This window comes from Sturnus vulgaris, chromosome Z, assembly GCF_052056855.1.
Source record: "Sturnus vulgaris isolate bStuVul1 chromosome Z, bStuVul1.hap1, whole genome shotgun sequence".
NCBI classification, from domain to species: Eukaryota; Metazoa; Chordata; class Aves; order Passeriformes; family Sturnidae; genus Sturnus; species Sturnus vulgaris.
In genome coordinates this window covers 20,324,234-20,343,891 of record NC_142283.1, presented here as the reverse complement: position 1 = coordinate 20,343,891, position 19,658 = coordinate 20,324,234, and the positions used below count along the sequence as shown (strand labels likewise).

The 19,658-nt window shown below is 37.9% G+C and overlaps 1 protein-coding gene and 1 long non-coding RNA gene across 4 annotated transcripts in view; both read left to right on the top strand.

The window, feature by feature from the left end:
• LOC148219729 (uncharacterized) overlaps nt 1–8,066 on the top strand; it is a 112,301-nt gene extending 104,235 nt beyond the window's left edge. For 2 of the 3 annotated variants that reach the window (XR_015799408.1, XM_088156327.1), the window contains exons 9-10: nt 878–982; nt 1,122–1,531. The gene's annotated coding sequence lies outside the window, so the exon portion shown is untranslated. Of the gene's footprint in view, nt 1–877; nt 983–1,121; nt 1,532–2,580 lie in introns of those variants that run through there. The other variant, XR_015799409.1, reaches the window with a different exon arrangement.
• A 9,230-nt stretch (nt 8,067–17,296) lies between these two features.
• Nucleotides 17,297–18,764, top strand: LOC148219728 (uncharacterized). Its single transcript, XR_015799702.1, has 2 exons — nt 17,297–17,419; nt 17,494–18,764. It is a non-coding gene; the product is annotated as an uncharacterized LOC148219728 (long non-coding RNA).
• Nucleotides 18,765–19,658: the final 894 nt, after the last annotated feature.

Below are 19,658 nucleotides of genomic sequence, written 5' to 3'. Positions count from 1 at the left end.
TTTCTGAAGGAAAAATGCTTATTGCGAGCATGATGAATACTTTTACATAAATTTGTATATGAATACATGGACAAACACATTAAGAATTAAGAGAAATGTGATTTGATTCATAAGCCAACATTCCTATCTTGTAACAAGATGTGATTGGATGTTATTTTTTTAGAACTTTTACCTATTTTTTGGTTACTGATTTATTCACATACACTTTCTATATTTTTCTATATCATCTATGTTTATTGTTTACATGATTTTGCTTAAGATAATTTCAATTTATTCTGAACAGTGAGTGAGTGTTTAAAAATTCAATACAAAATACGATTATTACATACAAGTGCCTGAGCAGGAAAAAAAATTATTTTTTCTGCTGTGACAGGATCAAATCATGCTATCTACAGATAGATATAATTGACTGTAATTCTAACACCAACAGGCCTTGTACTTTTGCAGAATAACCTGGTCAGAACCCACCTCTCTTACACTCAAGTAACAATGTGTCATCTGAGACTCTTTCCCCTCTCAGATTTTTTTGTCAATCCTTTTACAAGACAAAACCGGGGTAACTATTTTTTTCTTAATTTTGTGTAAATGGTGGATATACACCACCAAAAGAAGATTACATGGTATTTATTTTGCCTCAACATTTTTATACATTAATATTTTTTCTTCCTTCATCACTATGAAAAACTCAAAGCTAATCCTTTTGCAGAGTATTTATCTGTTGGTAGGCACTTGGTGAAGAAGATTACATTTTAAGTCTTTAAGTTTCATGAGTGTAATACTGCATGCTTAAAAACCGTATCTTTGATATTTAATGGTGTCATTTAACACTTGAATGGGCCATAGCCAGGAATAAAATTTACTTCTGTTTGACTAACAGGCTTGATTTTGCCCGGAGTGTGACCAGATAAATAAAAGGTGATTAAAATTAATGAAGCTGTGAAAACCTTGAAAGTCTCAGCTAAACAGAGAATTTTTAAGCCTGGTGAGTCTTCAAGTCTTAAGAGAGCTTAATGAAATTCTTACCAAATTCTGCAGCCTAGTACATGCAAAGACTTAAAACAGCCAAGTTCCAATCCCATAATGCTTTCTGCACTAAAGACAAGAATCTTTTTCCCTGTCAGATTTCACACTAAAATGAAACAATCAACTCCCTGGGATGAACTACTGTCAGCTTCCAAGCTTGAGTTTCATCCTGGTAAGTCAGCATGCCAACCAAGCAGCCAAGGAGCTTGTGATCCGCCAAAACAGATCTGAAAGGATGCAAGATGGGTGAATGAGAGAAGGAAGATGAGTCTTTCAATGATTCACTAGTCTTTTACTTCTGTGGATGGGATTTGATTTGATTTGATTTGATTTGGCCTTCACACATTAGACTGAGCATGCTGTTACTATTGATATTGAATTATTGATATTAATATTGAACAATTGTGTTATTTTTATATAGACAGCTTAAAATACTGAGCTCTACAAAGTCTTTTTTGTGTATGTTATTGCTACTTTAGCATGATAAAACTTCACTTATGACGTCTGAGCTCTCACCTGTGCAGGACTCTAGTGTCTTGTCTTTATTATAGCATGGGATTACAAAGTTATCAGGAGCAAGTCCTGAGGAGGAGTATCTTTCACTCCCCAAACAATTCAGTTAATCACAAAGCCAAAATTAGCTTATATATATATATATAGAGAGAGAGAGAGAGAGAGAGAGAGAGAGAGAGAGAGCTTAGTATATAAAGGAATTATTCTCTTTCCTACCCATTTGTTCATATGAGCCAAGTGGCCAGCTTTGGTCCTGGAGATATTCCAGAGATTAGTGTACTTTATTCTACCTATCTTGAGCTTCATATTCCCTGGTAAATATTTTGCTCTCATCTGCATATTCAGAAATTAAAAACATAAAAACTACCCCTCCCCAAAGTATTCACTTATTGAGGTGATTAAAAAAATTCCTTTTGAGTGGTAATAAAGTCCAGTAATAATCACCAAGGAGAACGAGACTTTGCTGCCCATTTTAATTTCCTGAAAGACCTGATGAAGGATTGATACATTCCATACTTTGTAGTAATTTCTAAGAATGCAATGCAAGAAACATGGTGATTTCGCTTATATAGCAGTAAACAAACTATATGCAACCTACAAAAACTACAAAACAGTCAGAAGTAATTATTTAAAGTTCTTGGGGAAGCTGATGGACAGTGATTGCCATGAAGATTTGTCTTCTGCTTTATAGCAGTGACAGGACTTGTCTGGACTTAAAAGTGTAGCTCATGTTTTCTGGGTGAAGCAAATTACTTGATGCTAGAAAATCACCAAACATGTAGATGGACCTTTACACATAAATTGACTGGGAATAAATGAAAATTTCACAAGCTCTGAAGTCCAATAGCAAACTTGAGAGCCATGAGACATCATCAAGAACTTGTCATGCTAAGATGAGTTTGGCATATTGACAGTTACTTTCACTCTATGCACACTGTACACAGCAGAGTTTAACCATATACATAAAAATATGTTTTGCGTTCTTCCTTGCTGACTCTAATTGAATTAATAAGATCCAGCATAATATCACCTTTTTTTTCTTAGAAAGAAAAGCACGGGTTCAGACTCTAGGATATGAACTACATCAAAAGGGAAAAGTACCAATATTCAAAGAGTTCTGGTAAAATTTAGATCTGCAGTCCTGAACTTCAAGTCTTAACCAAGAAGAAAATATGTTTGATTTTTACTTGATCATTATTGCTGCAGCATCCAGAAAAACAGCCCAGATCTGAAGATCTATGTACAATAATTTTTAAATTATTTGATTTGGTTCTAATTTGGGATGTTGTGACTCATCCCTATTTAATCTAATTAATATGGCAATTAAGACTATGGCTAAAACAAATCATCTCCCACCAACAAACATACGCAAATAAAGAGATCTGAAAATGCATTCTCCCACTGTTTTTATAAAAGCTTGCTGTGACTCTTATGCAGTGGTCTGAAATCAGTGATATATGCCTAAAGTCTTCAGTAAATAAAGTGTTTCTTTCTCTTGGTATTTCCCAAAGTCTTTAGTATTTGCTTTCAAATCACATTTTGCATGGAAATTGTTGGATCAGGTTGCTAAAACACTTGAATGCCCAAGGTCATTAACACAAGATTCAGGATTACATCTGGGAACCACACTGATGTATTTCAACAGTGAATTTTCAAAATAAAAAAATGTTTTCTGTTAAAGTTGAACCCTAACTAAAAATCAAGTAAGTACTAAAATTATACAACCATTTGCAAAATGTCTTTGTCTTTTTATCTTTTGGGGGATTCCTTGTAATTTGTGTTAGATTTACTGGAAGTATTTAAGCATATGCATTTTAGAATGAATGGTTAAGATAATATTTGGTTAGAAATTATGAATTTGCTATTGATTATGAACTCATTCTGTCTTAAGATGAAATTTTAAAGAGGTTCATCTGAAAAGCTGAAAGAGCTTAGGGAACACAAAGCTCAGCTGACTGACTGTGCATACCTTCATTAGTAAGAACTTTGTATTGCCTGCAGAAATTTAACATTTTTTCATTCAAATCTTCTCCAGCTTAGGGAAAAGCATTATGGTGCTAAATTTGTACATGGAAAAATCTCTGAATAACGTTCTGAATTAATGTATCTGAAGGCATTGGAATTTGTTACACTGCATTGCATGGAAGTCTGTAACTCAAAATCAGACTCTGAAGAACGGAAATTGAGACAATAAACATCTTTCTTTTAAATTTTGCATTTAAAAAAAACCAAAGATTTTGAACACATTTTGCACAAGTTGATTAGAAGGATGAATCATAATAAAAGCTTTATAGAGAAGTTCTTAATTTACAACTTACTACTTGCAACCCTTTTAGGATGAAATTATTGTTATAGGAATTTCATAGACTTTGATAATAAAGAATAATTATAAAAATAGAAAGTAAGTATTCACAAACCATGCTGGTGGTTTGCATATCTTCAAAATATTAACATTTCATCTTTTCTTCAATTTAAAATATTCATGTCCTTTTTTATAATAATGCCAATTATCCTGACATGTATTTGATGTGAAAGCCAGAGGGGTTCCAGGATATTAGGAAAAAAACAAACTAATTTAAAAATACTTTTATAGACACTCTCCTAACTAGATGGAAGATTTTTTACCAACTATGCAGTTGTTTTTGACTGAGAGACTCATGCTTATATACAGATGTGTGTCATTCTTCTGCCTGAGACCTGATGATCTCGTTGTGCATGACAGACTGAGGGCTGAAGCCTACAGTGTATATCCAGGAGAATTCCCACTGCACACACAGGCTTTAATGACTTCAGTAGAAGCTTTGTCAGCAGCTGTGAGACAGGAATTATCACTGCCTCGTGACAATGCAGGCATCAGCTAGTTACCCTCAGTTCAGTTTTGACCCAGTAATTCATTTTTATGAAACTCCAGACATTAAGAAGTTTGCTTCTGTGATCCTGTAGTTGTTCTCTCAGAATTTCCATGTGGAGTATTTCTTTCCAGGCTTTTATATGTTTGTTCTAAAATTGTTTCTTTAGATGGAGATTGCTATTTCAAACGAGGTTTTTCCTGGTCTGAAAAGAGGGAATTAAATTTGAAGTAGAAAAGTCTTATAAAACTAAATTATAACAGCTATACTAAATTATATTTAATTGAACCTTAGTAATCAGCTGTTTTCAGAAGCATTTTTTTTTCTAAAAAAACAAACCCAAAACAAACTATAAAACCATTTACTGTGACTATGTTTTTCAAGAACTGTTGTGGTGCACGATTTCTTCTTCTTTTACCTTTGTTTTCCCCTATTTCATAATGGTTTATTCCAGTGTTGTACCCCCCTGTTGGTGCATTCCAAGTTGCCCTCCTCCCAGCCTCAGACCTGCCAATCACCCCTAAACCCCTCCCACTTTTCCAGACCCTTCCCTGTCCATCACCCCAGTCCCAGCCCCATAAGTTGCCAATCCCCCCCGGCCTCACCTTTTGTTCTAGAGAGTTCCATGCCAGTTACATGTCCTTTGTTAGTGGTTGGACCTTGTAGATGGAACCGTGCCTATGTCTCCCCTCATTGGTTTATTGTGCCTGGACCCTCTCTGCCTCTTCGCCTCTCCTCAGACGCTGGTAGCTGCAGGAAAGGCCCTGAGCCTTACTCACATTCCGGGCTCTCGGAGGCCCTGGAAGTGAGTAAGGCTCTTGGCGCTTCCCCCGCCTCACGAGCTCGCCATGCCAGTCCAGCGTGAGTGGACAGAGGTGGGCAGCGTCAAAGAACAAAGAGTTTATATGATGAAATTAACATATCTGAAACAGGGCAGATATCACTAATGGATATTGACTTGGTAGCAGGCTAAGTAGAACTAGATTAAACTACACTGAACTATTTTTGTTTAATAAGGCTATTGTATGTTTATCTTAACCACAAATAAATGTGTATGCATGCTTAAGCATTAAAGTCACCCTCTTAGACAGCCATAAGGTTATTTAAATAGAAGAGACTTCAATATTTTTTCACATGTAATAATACTAGGGATTTTAAAAGTAATAAAATATCAGAGTCTTGAAATGGCATTTCTCCTGGTGAGCATTCATGAAGCATTATTACAATATATGTGACAATTAGAGAAAGGGTATTTCCTTCTCTTGAAAGATCATACATGAGACATCACTGAAGAAAGAGATTAAATTGATTGATTGAAATGCAGCAATTTCTCCCTAACTCCATCTTTTTAACAACAATAATAAAATAAATCTTACCTCTTGTCAGTGAATAAGGGCATTCATTCTTCAGTGACTGATCACTGACAAAGGTCTTTGAGCAGATTTTTCTGCAAAGAACTCTCTTCATGCGTCTTTTCTACAATGGCCATTTATTTTGCACTTGGCAAAGTAAAATTTTCAATAAACTCATTTGTCTCTATTTCCAGTCAGTGTTTCTTTGGTTTCATTCTTCAAAAGTTAGAAGTGTGCCCTTGTTATGGGTAAAATTTGGTAAGGTTGTTAATTTTCTAAGTTAATTGTTGCCCTGTTGTGGCTTTAGGAAGAAGTTAATTGTTCTTGAAGTTAATTGCAATGTTATAATAAGTTACCTTAATATTAAGAGTTTTAAAGGGAGGAGGTCCAGGATGAGGTGTGAGGGGCCGGTAACATGGGGAGAGTGAATCTGCACAGTGACACCAGCACCGCGAGCGAGGCTTGGTAAGAGGGCCTGTGTAATCTCTCCACGCCCTGAAGAAAGGCTTGGACAGGAATTAATGTTGTTAAAGACCAATAAGAGCCCCCAAAACGGACCAGTCGCTGTGAAGATCCAAACACCACCAATCCTGGACCCAGGGGGTTGTTGGACAGTTGTGTTTGGCTCTCCTGCGGAACTCGGGTCCAAGGGAGCACTCCGTGTGCCTGAGGCCGAGGCACACGGAATTGTTTCTCTCCGACTTGCTGCGCGGGGACCGGGCTTATCCCGGGTCTCCCGTCTTCTGTAGCTGTATTTAATAAACGAGTGCTACTTTCTACGAGAAAGTCTTTACTCTGTTTCAAAAAGCCGGGTGGCTTTCAGGAAGAAGCCTGGCTTCTTTCATAACACCCTGCCATGAAAAAAAAATTGTGGGGATTAATTCAGGTAGAGTGTCAATATTTGATTGAGAAAGTGCAGTAATGAGGAGCAAAACAGTGACAGAAGAGTGTAAGCAGCAGGTAGCTCACAGATAAGGGTGAAACCTCAGCCATGTCCTCCAGAACTGAGGCACAGCAGGATTCTCTCTCTGACGTTGTGCCAGAGCATCCTGTTGTGCCTGACTGCTGCAGGGACATACGGTGCCTGAATCCCTCATCTTTAGAGCGTCATATCTCACTCTTAATACTGTCTTGTATAGGAAGAATACAGAACAGGGCACTGCCAGGGAGCTCCTATAATCTGCCTACCTGGAGTGCTCATCCTTAGAACAATAAAAGCTTGAACACATAGAAAGTTAGGAATGTTAGAAGGCAGACATAAAACCAGAGAATTTATAGTGTAGTGACTTAAACATTAATGGGTTAAAAGAACTGATGTGTGAAAGCTGTTATTTTTTAAGTGTCAGGGCAGATGCAGCACAAATTTATGCTTGCTACCCTGATGTGAAAACAATCAGAAAATGAACTGCAGAACAGGATTGCTTTTTAGATTCAATTAAAACACGGGTATATGTGTCTGTATGCATTTTTCTCAATTACTTCTACTTTTCTCTTTGGGCAATTCTAGCTGCATTGCACTTGGATAAAAAAAATGAAAAAAAGAGGTAGCATATTAAATTCAGGTAAATGTCATTCTCGCTAGTAAATGTAGGAAAAACTGTTCCTGAATATCAACATGGAAGAGAATTAATATTATTTTTCCTATTTACTATCATATTCTGCATTTACTGTGAACATGCCAATAGCCTGGATTCACTCCCAGAATGTAGGTTTGGGCAAAAAAAGTAATTTCCTAATAGCATTAAAATCATAAACTGGAGAAATGAAGACTTAAAATTTCAAGCCCTAAATGGGCCAAGGGAGAGAAAACACCAGCACAGGAGAAGGAACCATCTTGCATTTGAGCTGATAAAACTGCTGAAAATGGAAGAAAATTGCAGTCACATTCCCTGGAGAATTAATATAATGCTTTCAGGAATTGGCATGTCATCTCTAACATGCCAATGTTATTTCTAACTGTAGTACGCTTTAAAATCCACAGATTGATACTAATGAAATACGGAGAAAGAAGACAATTCATCATCAATCATTCTTTTCCAAATAGGTGAAATTGAATGGTCATGAGATGGTATGAGGTATTTAGAGTTAAGGGTAGCCTTGATAGCATATTACTGAGGTTCTTGTTTGTGTAAGTCACACCCAGGGGGTGGAAACAAATGTTCTTTCAGCCCCACAGCCAGAGCTCTTGTTCACCTTACCCGCTGAAGTGACAGTGGCATGGCAGATGAGTGTTAACCAAGTCGAAAAGTGTGCTGGTATTGCTCTGTCAGCTCTGGGTCCTCATCTTCTCACCTCCTTAGCCTGCTCTCCATCAGCCAGAGAAAAAATGTGGAGCAAATCAGATAATTGATAAGTCATGATTAATAGTATAGAAATGGTTGGATTTCTTCTATCTGTGTGTCATGAAAGATACACATACTCCTTGCTGTATTAATAGTCTAGAAAAAAGAAAGTTGAGTTTCTTATTCCCTTGAAATATAAAACTGGTTGAACCATTTTTTGGATTTATCATGGAAATTCTTCTGCTTACACATGTAAACAAAAAATAAACAAAAATAATCTTTAGGACATCCATTTGTAATGCCTAACACTATGAAAACTTCCCAGCTGTTTCATGTTGAAAGAAGCAGCTGAATTTCCTAAAACTGTGTCTCACTACTTGAAGGTATTTGATTTAGAAAGGATAACATCTGCCTTGTTACTTCCCAACTTTTTCATGATTACATTCTCTTTCCTTTCAAATGTGTACCAAAGCACAGAGAAAAGCACAAAGATAAATCATTGTCTTTCATCTCAGACTTTAACCTGTCAATGTTGACACAAAATTACCTAGTTTCAAATAAGTCCTTGCGACCTGTATGCTGGCATTTAAAATGCTAAAAATCACAAGCCAAGATATGAAAAGTGCTAAGTTTAAGAACTACTCAGACGACCCTTTCTAATCTAGAATTAATGCCATGGGAATATGATTTTACGTGAGGTCTCTTACTTCACGTCCAAAATGCCATCCAGATTTTACTTTCATCCTGTACACATTAGGAGGAATAAATTCTCTTTTACTGATGTCCATAATAAGCACATGGTTTTTAGACTCCAAATTAGTCTTTATAGAAAGTGAGAAATGTTTGGCTGATACAAATGAATTTATGCATCACTTAGGATGGCAGTTTTCAAACTGTGAAATTGTTCACAACCTCTTGAGGATTTAGTCTGAAATTTCTTAATCCCCAGGCAATAGGAAGCACAATTAAAATTCCAGACCAGATAATTTGGAGTATATAGAGTTTTATCCTTTTTCTTTATTTTAATGAAGAGTTGTCATTAGGAGAATACTGCAGTAGAAAAACAGGTTTTTACTGGTCCCATATCTGTCTGCTTAATTAGGCAAGCAGCAATAATATTTCTAAAATACTATTCTTAAATAAGACATGATGATGCCTTTCAGTTAAGCTTAAGGTTTACAGGAAATTTTGAAGCAATTAGTAATTTAATATTGTGATAGAATTTCAAATCAATAGCTGAAATGTCACTAGCAAATAAGGAAAGCCATTTGGAAATGATACAGGAGCTGTCAGATAAATGTCAATCTATGATATTGTAAACATTAAATATGCCAAAAATGAACACAGTGATTACTTCAGGTTTGAGAGGTAGGAAGGACTGTTGAATGTACTCACGGTGAACACTATTAGATTAACATTTATTCAGACAAGATTGCTGCTTGAACTGAACCTGGTGTCTCTACAATCTAACCTCACTCATATACATTCCATATGTCACTGAAGAACAAGTACAACACACATAACCATATATTCCAATCAGGAGAAATGCCCAAAAGAGTTGTAATAGAAAGGTAAGTAACCTCATAACCAGTGATAGAGAATTCAGGGTAATTTATTGTACCCTCATCATATGATGGGATTTATTGGCAATTTTATTATGAACATATCCTATACAGAGAAGAATGGTATTTTTTCCTAGCTCACAATCTAACCTATAATTTTTTTAGCAAAAAATAAAGTCAAACACTGGTTGTTTAGGAGATTGTTAAAGGTCAAAAGCAGGGGAAAAAAAATCCTCCTGTCAAATGGTAACAATGAATACTTGTTGTTCATATTTTTTACAGTTGTACATCTCTCGATCTGATCTCCAAAACAAATACACTATAAACAGTATGAAAACTTTCCATAGGATATTACTAATATTTTCCTTAAGAAATCTAAATCTTAAAAGGTGTGTTATTGTGCCAAAATACTGTTCACTATCAGCTGATTTAGAAGCTGAGAACAATCCTTTTTCCTGGCCATTCTTACTTATTTTATAGACACTATTATCAAAAATGTTACGACACTATTCTAAACATCGTGAACTTTGGGTTTCATGAAAAAGGTACAGGTGAAACATTAACAATGAATGTATAACTTAGGATAGAGATCATTATTTTTCCATGCATCCTACATACAATTTAATTGATATATCTCAGTTTTGTTATGAAACAGCCATATCCCAGCCTTCTGTTAACAGAACTGCTTGGCAAGTGACTGAATTTTCCCATATATCTTTCTTTGTATGTGACTTGGTCCTGGTAATATGATGTCTCTAATTATTTTATTATCACAGCATCTCATACAACTGCAATCTAACACAGAGAATATTGCTGCAGTAAAATAAATGTATGATAGAATGAGGAAGGCATTTCTGTGTTCTGCTATGCTATTAAAACAGAAACATAGTGTACTATTAAAGTTGAGGAGATATGTGGAAGCACTGTATTTCTGTGACAACCAATCTATAGTTCACCAAATACTGTAGTGTCAGCTTTGGTGAAAGGTCTGTTGAGATGATTCCAGGTGGCTTTATTGCTCACTGACTTTTCAAGGTATGAGACTGGTTCTGTGGTTCATGGCTCTATAACCCATGCAGCACCCCTGTGCAAATGGGCTAAAATTGTGCTGTCTCTTCTGGGGTTTTCTGTAGGAAATTCATACTACTTCCTCATCTAAGTAGAGGCTGTGGGGTCAAACTCATACACAGTAAGTTTTATTTGCAGCTGGTACACACAGCCCCAGATTGAATTACAAGAACCAAAATATAACCCCTGTTTGAATGATGAAAGACTACTTTGAGATCTGATTTACTTAGGAAATACTGCACCTAAATACTTTTGGTAATTTAGATTGTTTGACGACTATCTATACCCCCACACACATACAACTGCTTTTGGTTATCTGCTGATTTAAAAGAGAGGTCAAATGTTCAGTCTTTCCTTGGAAGGAAATGTGAATTGTTTATGCTTGAGAGGAGGAACTGGGGGTTATCTACACATTCTCATTGCTCCATTTGATTCACTGAGGAGAAGTGTTTTTGACTGGGGCAACAGAAGCACCCGGCTGAAGCATGGAAAAAAAATCAATTCTCTGGAGGGCAAATTCATGCAAAAGCAACATGAAAGGATGAACTGTTTGTGTGAGAGGAATCAATATTCACATGCAAATTAAGTCCCTGAAGTTTATGAAGCAGTCCCATGCTTAAATGACTCACTCTGGAATAATCACGTGAAGGTTCAGCTCTAGTTTACTCTGCCACAGGGAGTTTTGAAAGCATTCTTTACCCCTGAATTTTTTATGACTAAAAGGTCTGAGGAAAAAGGGGGGTTTGGGGATCGCTTATACATGAAAATATGTTTTGCCCCAGAACTAGGTGTCTTTTGCAATAAAACTCAAGGTTATGTTAAACATTTTGCACCTGCATTTCAAAAAAATCTCTTTCGAATCCTGTTAATATGTATTAGTCTTAAGTCAGTAGAGGGACATAGATCAATAGTCAAGGGAAATCACAAAGGCTTTTTCAACGACTTTTGAAAAAGATTACTCTGGAGCTTTGGGCTCATTTCACAATAGTCGTCTGCACTACAAGAAGAGGGCATTTTCTTTAAAAATAACAAAACAAAACAAAAAACAAAAACTAAGTATAAGGAATGCACTACGTTGAAAAATATGTGTTATTTGTGTAGTCCTGTGTTTTGATTTCTATCTTTTTTGTTTTGGTTTAAGTCTACTAACAAAGAGGGTGGACTCTTGTACTTTCAAAGACAAAAGAGACTAGATTGTAATGGGGTCTTTCATCTCTAGAGCAGTTAGCTGGAGGGCAGCACAAAGTGTTTAGTCTAAAAATGAGTTTAAAGAGCTTTATCTAAAATATATACATTGCTGACTGGACTTTTCTGCTTTTTTTTCCATTTATAAAAGATTCTCTTTTTATAAGGATCTTTATGAATCTGCCTAATCATAAAAGGAGCACATTTCTCTCCCTTTACAAGGAACTTTTTAACTTTTAACAGATAATGTAGTAAGTGATCACTTTGAAGCAGCTAGTTTAACCATTAAAATTAAATTTTATGGTCCCAGTCCAGTATCTACTGAATGTAATGGAGTTTGTAAATTGACTTCAGACCAAGACAGACACAAGCTGAGAAACTTAAAAGGCTTGTTCCTTCCATATTAAGAGTTTACATCTCTTTCACAGAGTTAAAAGCTGGAGATGATGAAATCAGATTGACTGACCTCCTGGAAATCTCACCACTGCTGAAGGCTGTCCATTACCATACGCCTTTTGCAGCAGGCTACTTCCTCAGACATTCATATTATTGCAGCAGAAGATGTCTTTTTATTCTGCATTCAAATTCCAAATGAGGTACAGATATGAAATGTAAGGTACAGATATGAAATTAGGAGTGAACGGCTCTGAGTAAAGAATTTCGGGTTTGTTCTCATCTACTGCTCAGGTGTGCTCAGGCTTCATGCTAAGAGGCAAATTAATAGGTCAGTACCTCACCTACTGTGCTCTGATGCTGGTGGAGCAATCACTAAACTATAACTTATTAACTGGTAAGCAGGGAGTCTCCTGATTCTAAAACTTCCTTTGTTCTATCCAGTCCCTCCAGGCCAACTTTTAACAATAATTCTGCAATTCACGTCCCTCCAAACGGAACAGGTGGGCAGCTGGATATTTTTGTGTACATTATAAAGGTTGTATCTCTCCTACTCTTTTATTTCTTACAAGGAATAGATGTATACTTCACTAATAGCTGTTCATGTCTTCAATATATTCATTATTTTAACGAGCGTGAGATCAATTCCAGATGATATTGCGAAATAATCAGGTATTTCCAAAAATGGAAGGGACTTCCCAGTTTGTCTCTGTGAAAATTAAGCAGACTTTTTCAATAATTCCCAGAAGCACTCTTTACCAAAGCAAGTAACACCTTGCTTTGTTTTCTTTAATTTCCAGAGCCAGGTTTGGAGCCTTTTGGATTCCTCCTGGAGGAATCTATTCCTAGAGCAAATATGGAAAAACTTCCAAGAAAATCTGGAACCTGCAGCTCTTTACTGTGAGATAGATCAGTCTTGATAAACTGAGGAATAAAAAAGATTATTTTCCCTTCTACTATTCACATATAACTTTAAATACTCACAGTTTGAACATGCCTGAATGCATTTCTCAGCAGGAAGTGAGTAATTTCCAGTGTTTTCCACTAACCATTAACCAATGCATAATCAGGTTGATCACACTGCTATTGGATGTGGCTGAACATGGCAGTTAACCCATTTTGGCCTCAAGGATGTGTTTGGGTCCACTCTTGAAAAGCAGTGCATGCTCACTGAGATATACCATAGCACACATAGCCTACAGCAATGAACAAGTCAATGTTCTATAGAAAGGTGGTGCAGCAGAAGGGCTCAGTTACTCTGAAGAAATGGTTCTTGAGTAAGTGGCATGAGCTGGTATTTTCCTAGTGGGAACATCCTACCCTTAAACTCCTATTTTCATTCACTTTGTTCAGCTTGAGAGTGTGGATTCTGCATTTAAACATTTGCTAAGTAGATCTCATCAAAGTCTACCATATTACTTTTGCAGTTGACATCACCCGAGTATGCAGTGATGACACAGCCTATAGGAGCCCATGCTAGCTCTTTAGGAGCACACTGGTCCTGTGCCAGGTGTGGGGAACTGCCCCAGGGTAAGATTTCCCAGAGGCAGAACCTTAAGACCCCATGGCTTTTCAATGTGGCATATGTCCAGAATTGGGTAAAGGAGGTGAGGGAGGCTTTCTGCTTCTGAGGCTCCAAACACTTTATGGGGCTTGGAGGAAAAAGAGGCAAAAAGCCCTAAACATGGGTGTGCTTGGGATTAAACATGGGGGCAGATCAGGGGGTGGGTACAGACAACTGACCAGTAGGGAATCCTTTGGGGAGGACTGGAGGGCAGGGTCTTACAGGGTTACAACCAATGTGGGGAGCAGGGGGAGGAGAAAGGGTGTGATGGGTTGACTTGGGAAGAAGAAACTCAGAGAGAAGTTCTCTCTAAAGGAGCTTCCTCTGTGGGGGTTGGGGCACCTTCAACAACCCATTAGAGAAAGTTAGTTCGCTCCATGAACACCCATTTTGAAGGAAGTAATCCGGAACTGAGTCTCTTTTTGTCTTTCTGGTGGCCAAGCAGGTAATATCAACCCGAGCTTCCCCCTCCCCCATGCGGGGGGGAGGCTCAGGAGGCCGCTTGGGCCCCATTTGCAAGGAGGGGACCTGATGGCCGGGAGGAGGAAAGGGTTGATAAGACCTCCATGGCTTCCTCCTCCACAGGCCTGCGGCTCTGGTGTGGGGGGGCCGGTTCCCGCTGCTGTCAGAAAGGCCAGGCCTGCCCAGCCCCCGCACGGCCTGGGGGAGGCAGCCGGGCCCTGTCTGGGAGCAGGGGTGGCCATGAGCAGTGTGGGGCTGCTGCCCAGCCCCAGAAAGGCTGAGTGACACCTCAGCCGCCCTCCCCAGCACGGCCTGAGCCTGGCCCAACTCTTGTAGTTGTGTTAAACTTTAACTCTTTAGTGCTCAGATAAGATTTGCAAAACCTCCAGCCTTTCCTTTGAATATGAAAGGGAATAAGAAGATTTCTGAAGTCAGTAATGCAAGAGCTAAGTTTTGTAGATGAAAAGAGAATGAGGAAACGCTGTCAGGATGGCTGAAAATCCTTTTGTCAGATTGTAGGGATGAACTGATGTACTGATATTCCTATAAACCATGGAGAAAGACATGGGGGGATGGAGATGTTCCATTTGATGGATGATTTGACCAAAAAGCACCTGTATTGAGAATCTTTTGCCCCGAGGAAAGAAGGTGATCTCAGTTTTCTGAGGATGAAGCATGAACAGAGAGAAAAGAAATGAAGAGAACCTTTGCTGTGGAACATTTCATTCTTAAAAGTAATACCCCATGAGACAGACATGGCCACATGCACAGCTCTGGGAAGGCTGTGGAGCTGGGAGGAGCGTCACGATTGCAGGTTCCCAGGTGGGTGCAAATTGTGAAAAATGAAACCACGAGAGGACTGTTTTCTTCCTTCTTGTGGAAAAAAATCCCTAAGTTTCAACAAGAGGAGGCTTCTCTCTCCAGAAGTGAACTGAAAAGACTAAGTTACGAACTGACCGAAGTATTTGTTGTATGTTTGTTTTGTTGTTATGCAGGTTGGGAGAGAGAAGGAAGGAGTCGTCTGAAAAAATTCTTATTCTGAATTTGGTTTTTTCCCTCTCTTTGTTTGTGTAGTTAATAAATTTCTTTTTTTATACTCTCTTAAGTTTTAGGCCTGCCTTGCTTTTTTGCTCCTGGTTCTCTCTCACAACAGAAAAATGAGTTTATTTAAATTGGCAAATCAAAACAAAGACATTATTTGGTGCGTTGGCCGGGAAACAAAATTAAACCAAAACAAAGGGTCACATGGGCCAATGCAGCATCCAGTATCAGGGGATTTCCAAAGGGGCAGAGCAGCAAGGGATTGGCCCAGGCTGGGACTGACAAGGAAAGTGCTGAAACAAGGGGCAGGGTTACAATGATGGACAGGGAATGGATTGGAACAAGGGGTGGGGTTGCAATGATGGACCAGGAAGGAACTGGAGCAAGGGGCAGAGTTACAATGATGGGCAAGGGGCAGGGAATGCCAAACAAGGTAGTTTTAGGGGTGGATACAACTTAGGGACAAACCAACTGGGGGAAAACAGAGGGGTACATAGGAACAAACCTTTATAACAATAAACTGAATAAAATAAAACAAACATGCGCCGCAACACAGTGACACTCCTGGAGAACAGGACGCCTTCCAGAGGGACCTAGACAAGCTCAAGGAGTGAGCCCATGGGAACCTCTTGAGATTCAACAAGTGCAAGGTGCTGTACCTGGCTTGGGCAGCCCCTGTTATCAGTCCAGGCTGGGCCATGAAGGCACTGAGAGCAGCCCTGCTGGAAGGACTCAGGGGTGCTGGTGGGTGAGAGGCTGGACATGACCCAGCCATGAGCACTCACAGCCCAGAAAGCCAAACGTGTCCTGGGCTGCATCCAAAGCAGTGTGGGCAGCAGGGCAGGGAGGGGATTCTGACCCTTTGCTCTGGTGAGAGCCCATCTGGAACCCTGCATCCAGCTCTGGGGTCTTAGTACAGGAAGAACATGGAACTGTTGGAGAGAGTACAAAGGAGGCCACCAACATGATTAGATGGATGAAGATTTTATCTTATGATTAAAGACTTTTGTGAGCATTGGGATTGGAAAGGAAGGAAGGGAAGGGAAGGGAAGGGAAGGGAAGGGAAGGGAAGGGAAGGGAAGGGAAGGGAAGGGAAGGGAAGGGAAGGGAAGGGAAGGGAAGGGAAGGGAAGGGAAGGGAAGGGAAGGGAAGGGAAGGGAAGGGAAGGGAAGAAGGGAAGGGAAGGCTCCTTCTCCTGAAGAAGGACTTTTTACAAGTGTATGTCGTGGCAGACCAAGGGGGAACAGCTTCAATCTGAAAGAGAAAACGTTTAGATTAGATCTAAGGAAGAAGTTTCTTGTGAAGGAGGTGAGGCACTGGAACAGATTGCTCAGAGATGTTGTGGCTGCCCCATCCCTGGAGTGTTCAAGGTCAAATGGGATGGGGATCTGAACCACCTGGTCTAGTGAGAGGTGTTCCTCCCATTGTGGGTGGTTTGGAACCGTATGGTCTTTAAGATCCCTTTTAACCCAACCTATTCTGTGATTCTATGACTCAGGAAAGCACTTTTAAGAGTTCCATAGAATAGAAACTTTGGCTTACTTGGGTAAAAGAGCAAATAAAAGAATATCAATATACTGTAGTTTTTGTTTCAGGACTTCAGGTAAAATTTTCATTAAATTGAAGGTTTTACTCCAGGACTATTTTTTCACTTTAAGTTACACAATCACTGAGTGAAAAACTCCATAAATTTTCCTAGAAGGAGACATTCGTTAAGTCTTACTTCTTTTTTTTATTTTTTTTTTCAGTTTAACTTCCCCTTGGGAATTATCTAAACTCTGCCATTTCTACTTGTACTTCCATTACAGCTGAATTAACTTTCTATTCCCTCTTACAAAACTTGTACAAGACAGGAGGAGACCTTCTCTACCCTTCTTCTGTCCTGATGGAGAAGTGTGGAGTAAGGGAATTTTTTCAAAAGGATGTGTATTTGAAAGCCAGCAGCCTGAGATTAAAAGTACTTCCTGAATACGTGCTCTGGACCAAGATTACTAGCAGAAAGGTGAGAACCACGTCTCCTCTAGCAATCAGTATTCTAAAAAAATTAATTCTCCTTTACAGTTGAAAAATCATGCAAGTTCTGGATCCTCAACAGATGGAGGAGTTACTTCAAACCTCTTGACAGGTACCTGGAACTTGGAAGATTGGTGGAATTACAAGTCTTCATATAAGCTAACATGATTGTATACTCCTTTTCAGCATGTAGGGAAACAATTCTGAGGTTCCTGGCTCATTCTGTGGATTCTGGGAAGCTGCCACTTCTGAAATTGACACCTTTAAGCATCTCTTTCTTAAAGATGAAGCATTTTTGGTCTGGATAATTCTCTTCATAAAAGAATTTTAGGAATCCAAAGTTTGGAAAATGTGTTGTGCCAATGGACTCAGTTTTTTATTTTTCTTCCTCCTAATTTTGGGTGCAATTTTTGCACTTTGCATTCCTAAAAAAATAAAGTCAAATCTTTACATTGTAACACAAAAAAAGCATGAATGTTGAATAGAGACAAAGTCTTTTCAAAGTGTTAAAAAGGGGTAGTTTCCTCATTTTTCTTCATGCTCTACTCTTGGCCCCAAGTCTGTATTACTGATAATACCTGTTCTCCTATCTATTGCTGTATTGCTATTGCTATATATATAACACAATAACTACTGTTTTGCAGTGCCCAGATCAGAGATTATATATTATTTTTCATTAGCATTTCTACTAACAGCTTATTCCTAGATTTCAGATTGTTTTCTAATTATAAGCATGAAACAAAACTCCTCATATAGAACTTTGACACTCTGAGATCACATGTAATTTAAAATTTATTGAGAAAAAGTTCTTGGCTTTTTTGTTACGTGTATAAAGCAATTTCAAAAAAAATATTTACTTTTCTCTAAAAAAGATTACATTTTGTTTTTATGTAAAAAAAATATACTTTTTTTTTTTTAATGTAAAGGTTGTCTGTTTCCTGTCTGACTCACCATGGCTAACCAAAGCATTCAGTCTTTTGAATGGTCTCAGATGCAAGGGTTACTTCAATAAACCATACATCTAGTAGAGGAAATATTCAGCATGTGTTTTATAGTGCTGCTGAGACCTATATTAAAATTCTAATGTACCAAATGGTCCTTATATTGCACAGCTTCTATAGATAATTTTTGTAAAAATAAAGATATCCTGATAAGAATGAGTGAAAATACTACTTTAACCAAAATCAAAGTGTTTCTAAAACTCTTCACAGATAAACTGCATAGTCTAGGTACTTTTCTGGGTACTTTAACAAACTCTGCATGATGGAAAGTGTGACAGGAAAAAAAAATGTCTATGGGTGTCAAATATATGTCTTCATCAGTTCAAAAGAAATTACATTTAGTGTTTTTTCTGACGATCTTGTGAAAGCTATAAAGTCTGTATTGCATCATCTGGACTAGAAAACTAGTGTGAGCCCATGTGTAGCTGAAGAACCATTAAAATATTCTCAATTAAAGTGAGTGACTCTTGTTCCCCTGTGAATTTCAGTTGGATCTTCTGAACTTGCTGAATAAGTCTACTAACCACTCAAACAAAGTCGAGTTATATTGGTAATAGAGTTCAATACTAATAACAGATAGGTACAGAAAAATTAAATGTTTCTGTTCCAGTTAAAAACAGAAAACATGCCTGGAAGTAGCTAAATACAAGTAGACAAGTCTGTAGGTTTTCTCTTTCTTTTCTTTTTCTTTTCTTTTTCTTCTCTTTTTCTTTTCTTTTTCCCTTTCAAAAATGTGTAAACACAAAGCCATTAACATAAACACAATTTTCTCTACTACTCTATTAATTCCATTAAAAAACAGGGTTTTTTTTTACCCTGTGGGTAAAATAACATACCAAACAATTTCATTAGTGCATCACTTTTTAAATTATTTTTTTTTGCAACTAGCTCCTAAAAGCTGCAATTAGCTCCTAAAAGCCAACTACAACCCTCAACAGCCATAGAACCCCCAGATTCTACTCTGTAAGTATTTAAATAATAGGAAGATGCAACATCCCACTTAACTTTTTTGTAATGTGGTATTGCCAACTAGGAAAAACAGCTCATTCTTCTAATCTCATCTAATGAAATATTCTCAATTTTCTTGTGTTCACTTGTCCCAAATTTGTATCTTCTCTTCCTTCATGAGCTTTATCATTCAGTGGAGAAATTAATCAGATCTGAAGATATCTTATAACGGAACACAATCCTCTTTAAAAGACTGAAGGATGAAAATTACCTGAAAACAAGCTACTGCTAGGGAATCAGTAATTATGCATTACAGAACACTTGTCCTCTACATTTATTTTTCCCTCATGAATGACTGTAACAGGGTAAAGAAATTAGCTTAATATATATCAATGATTTTCC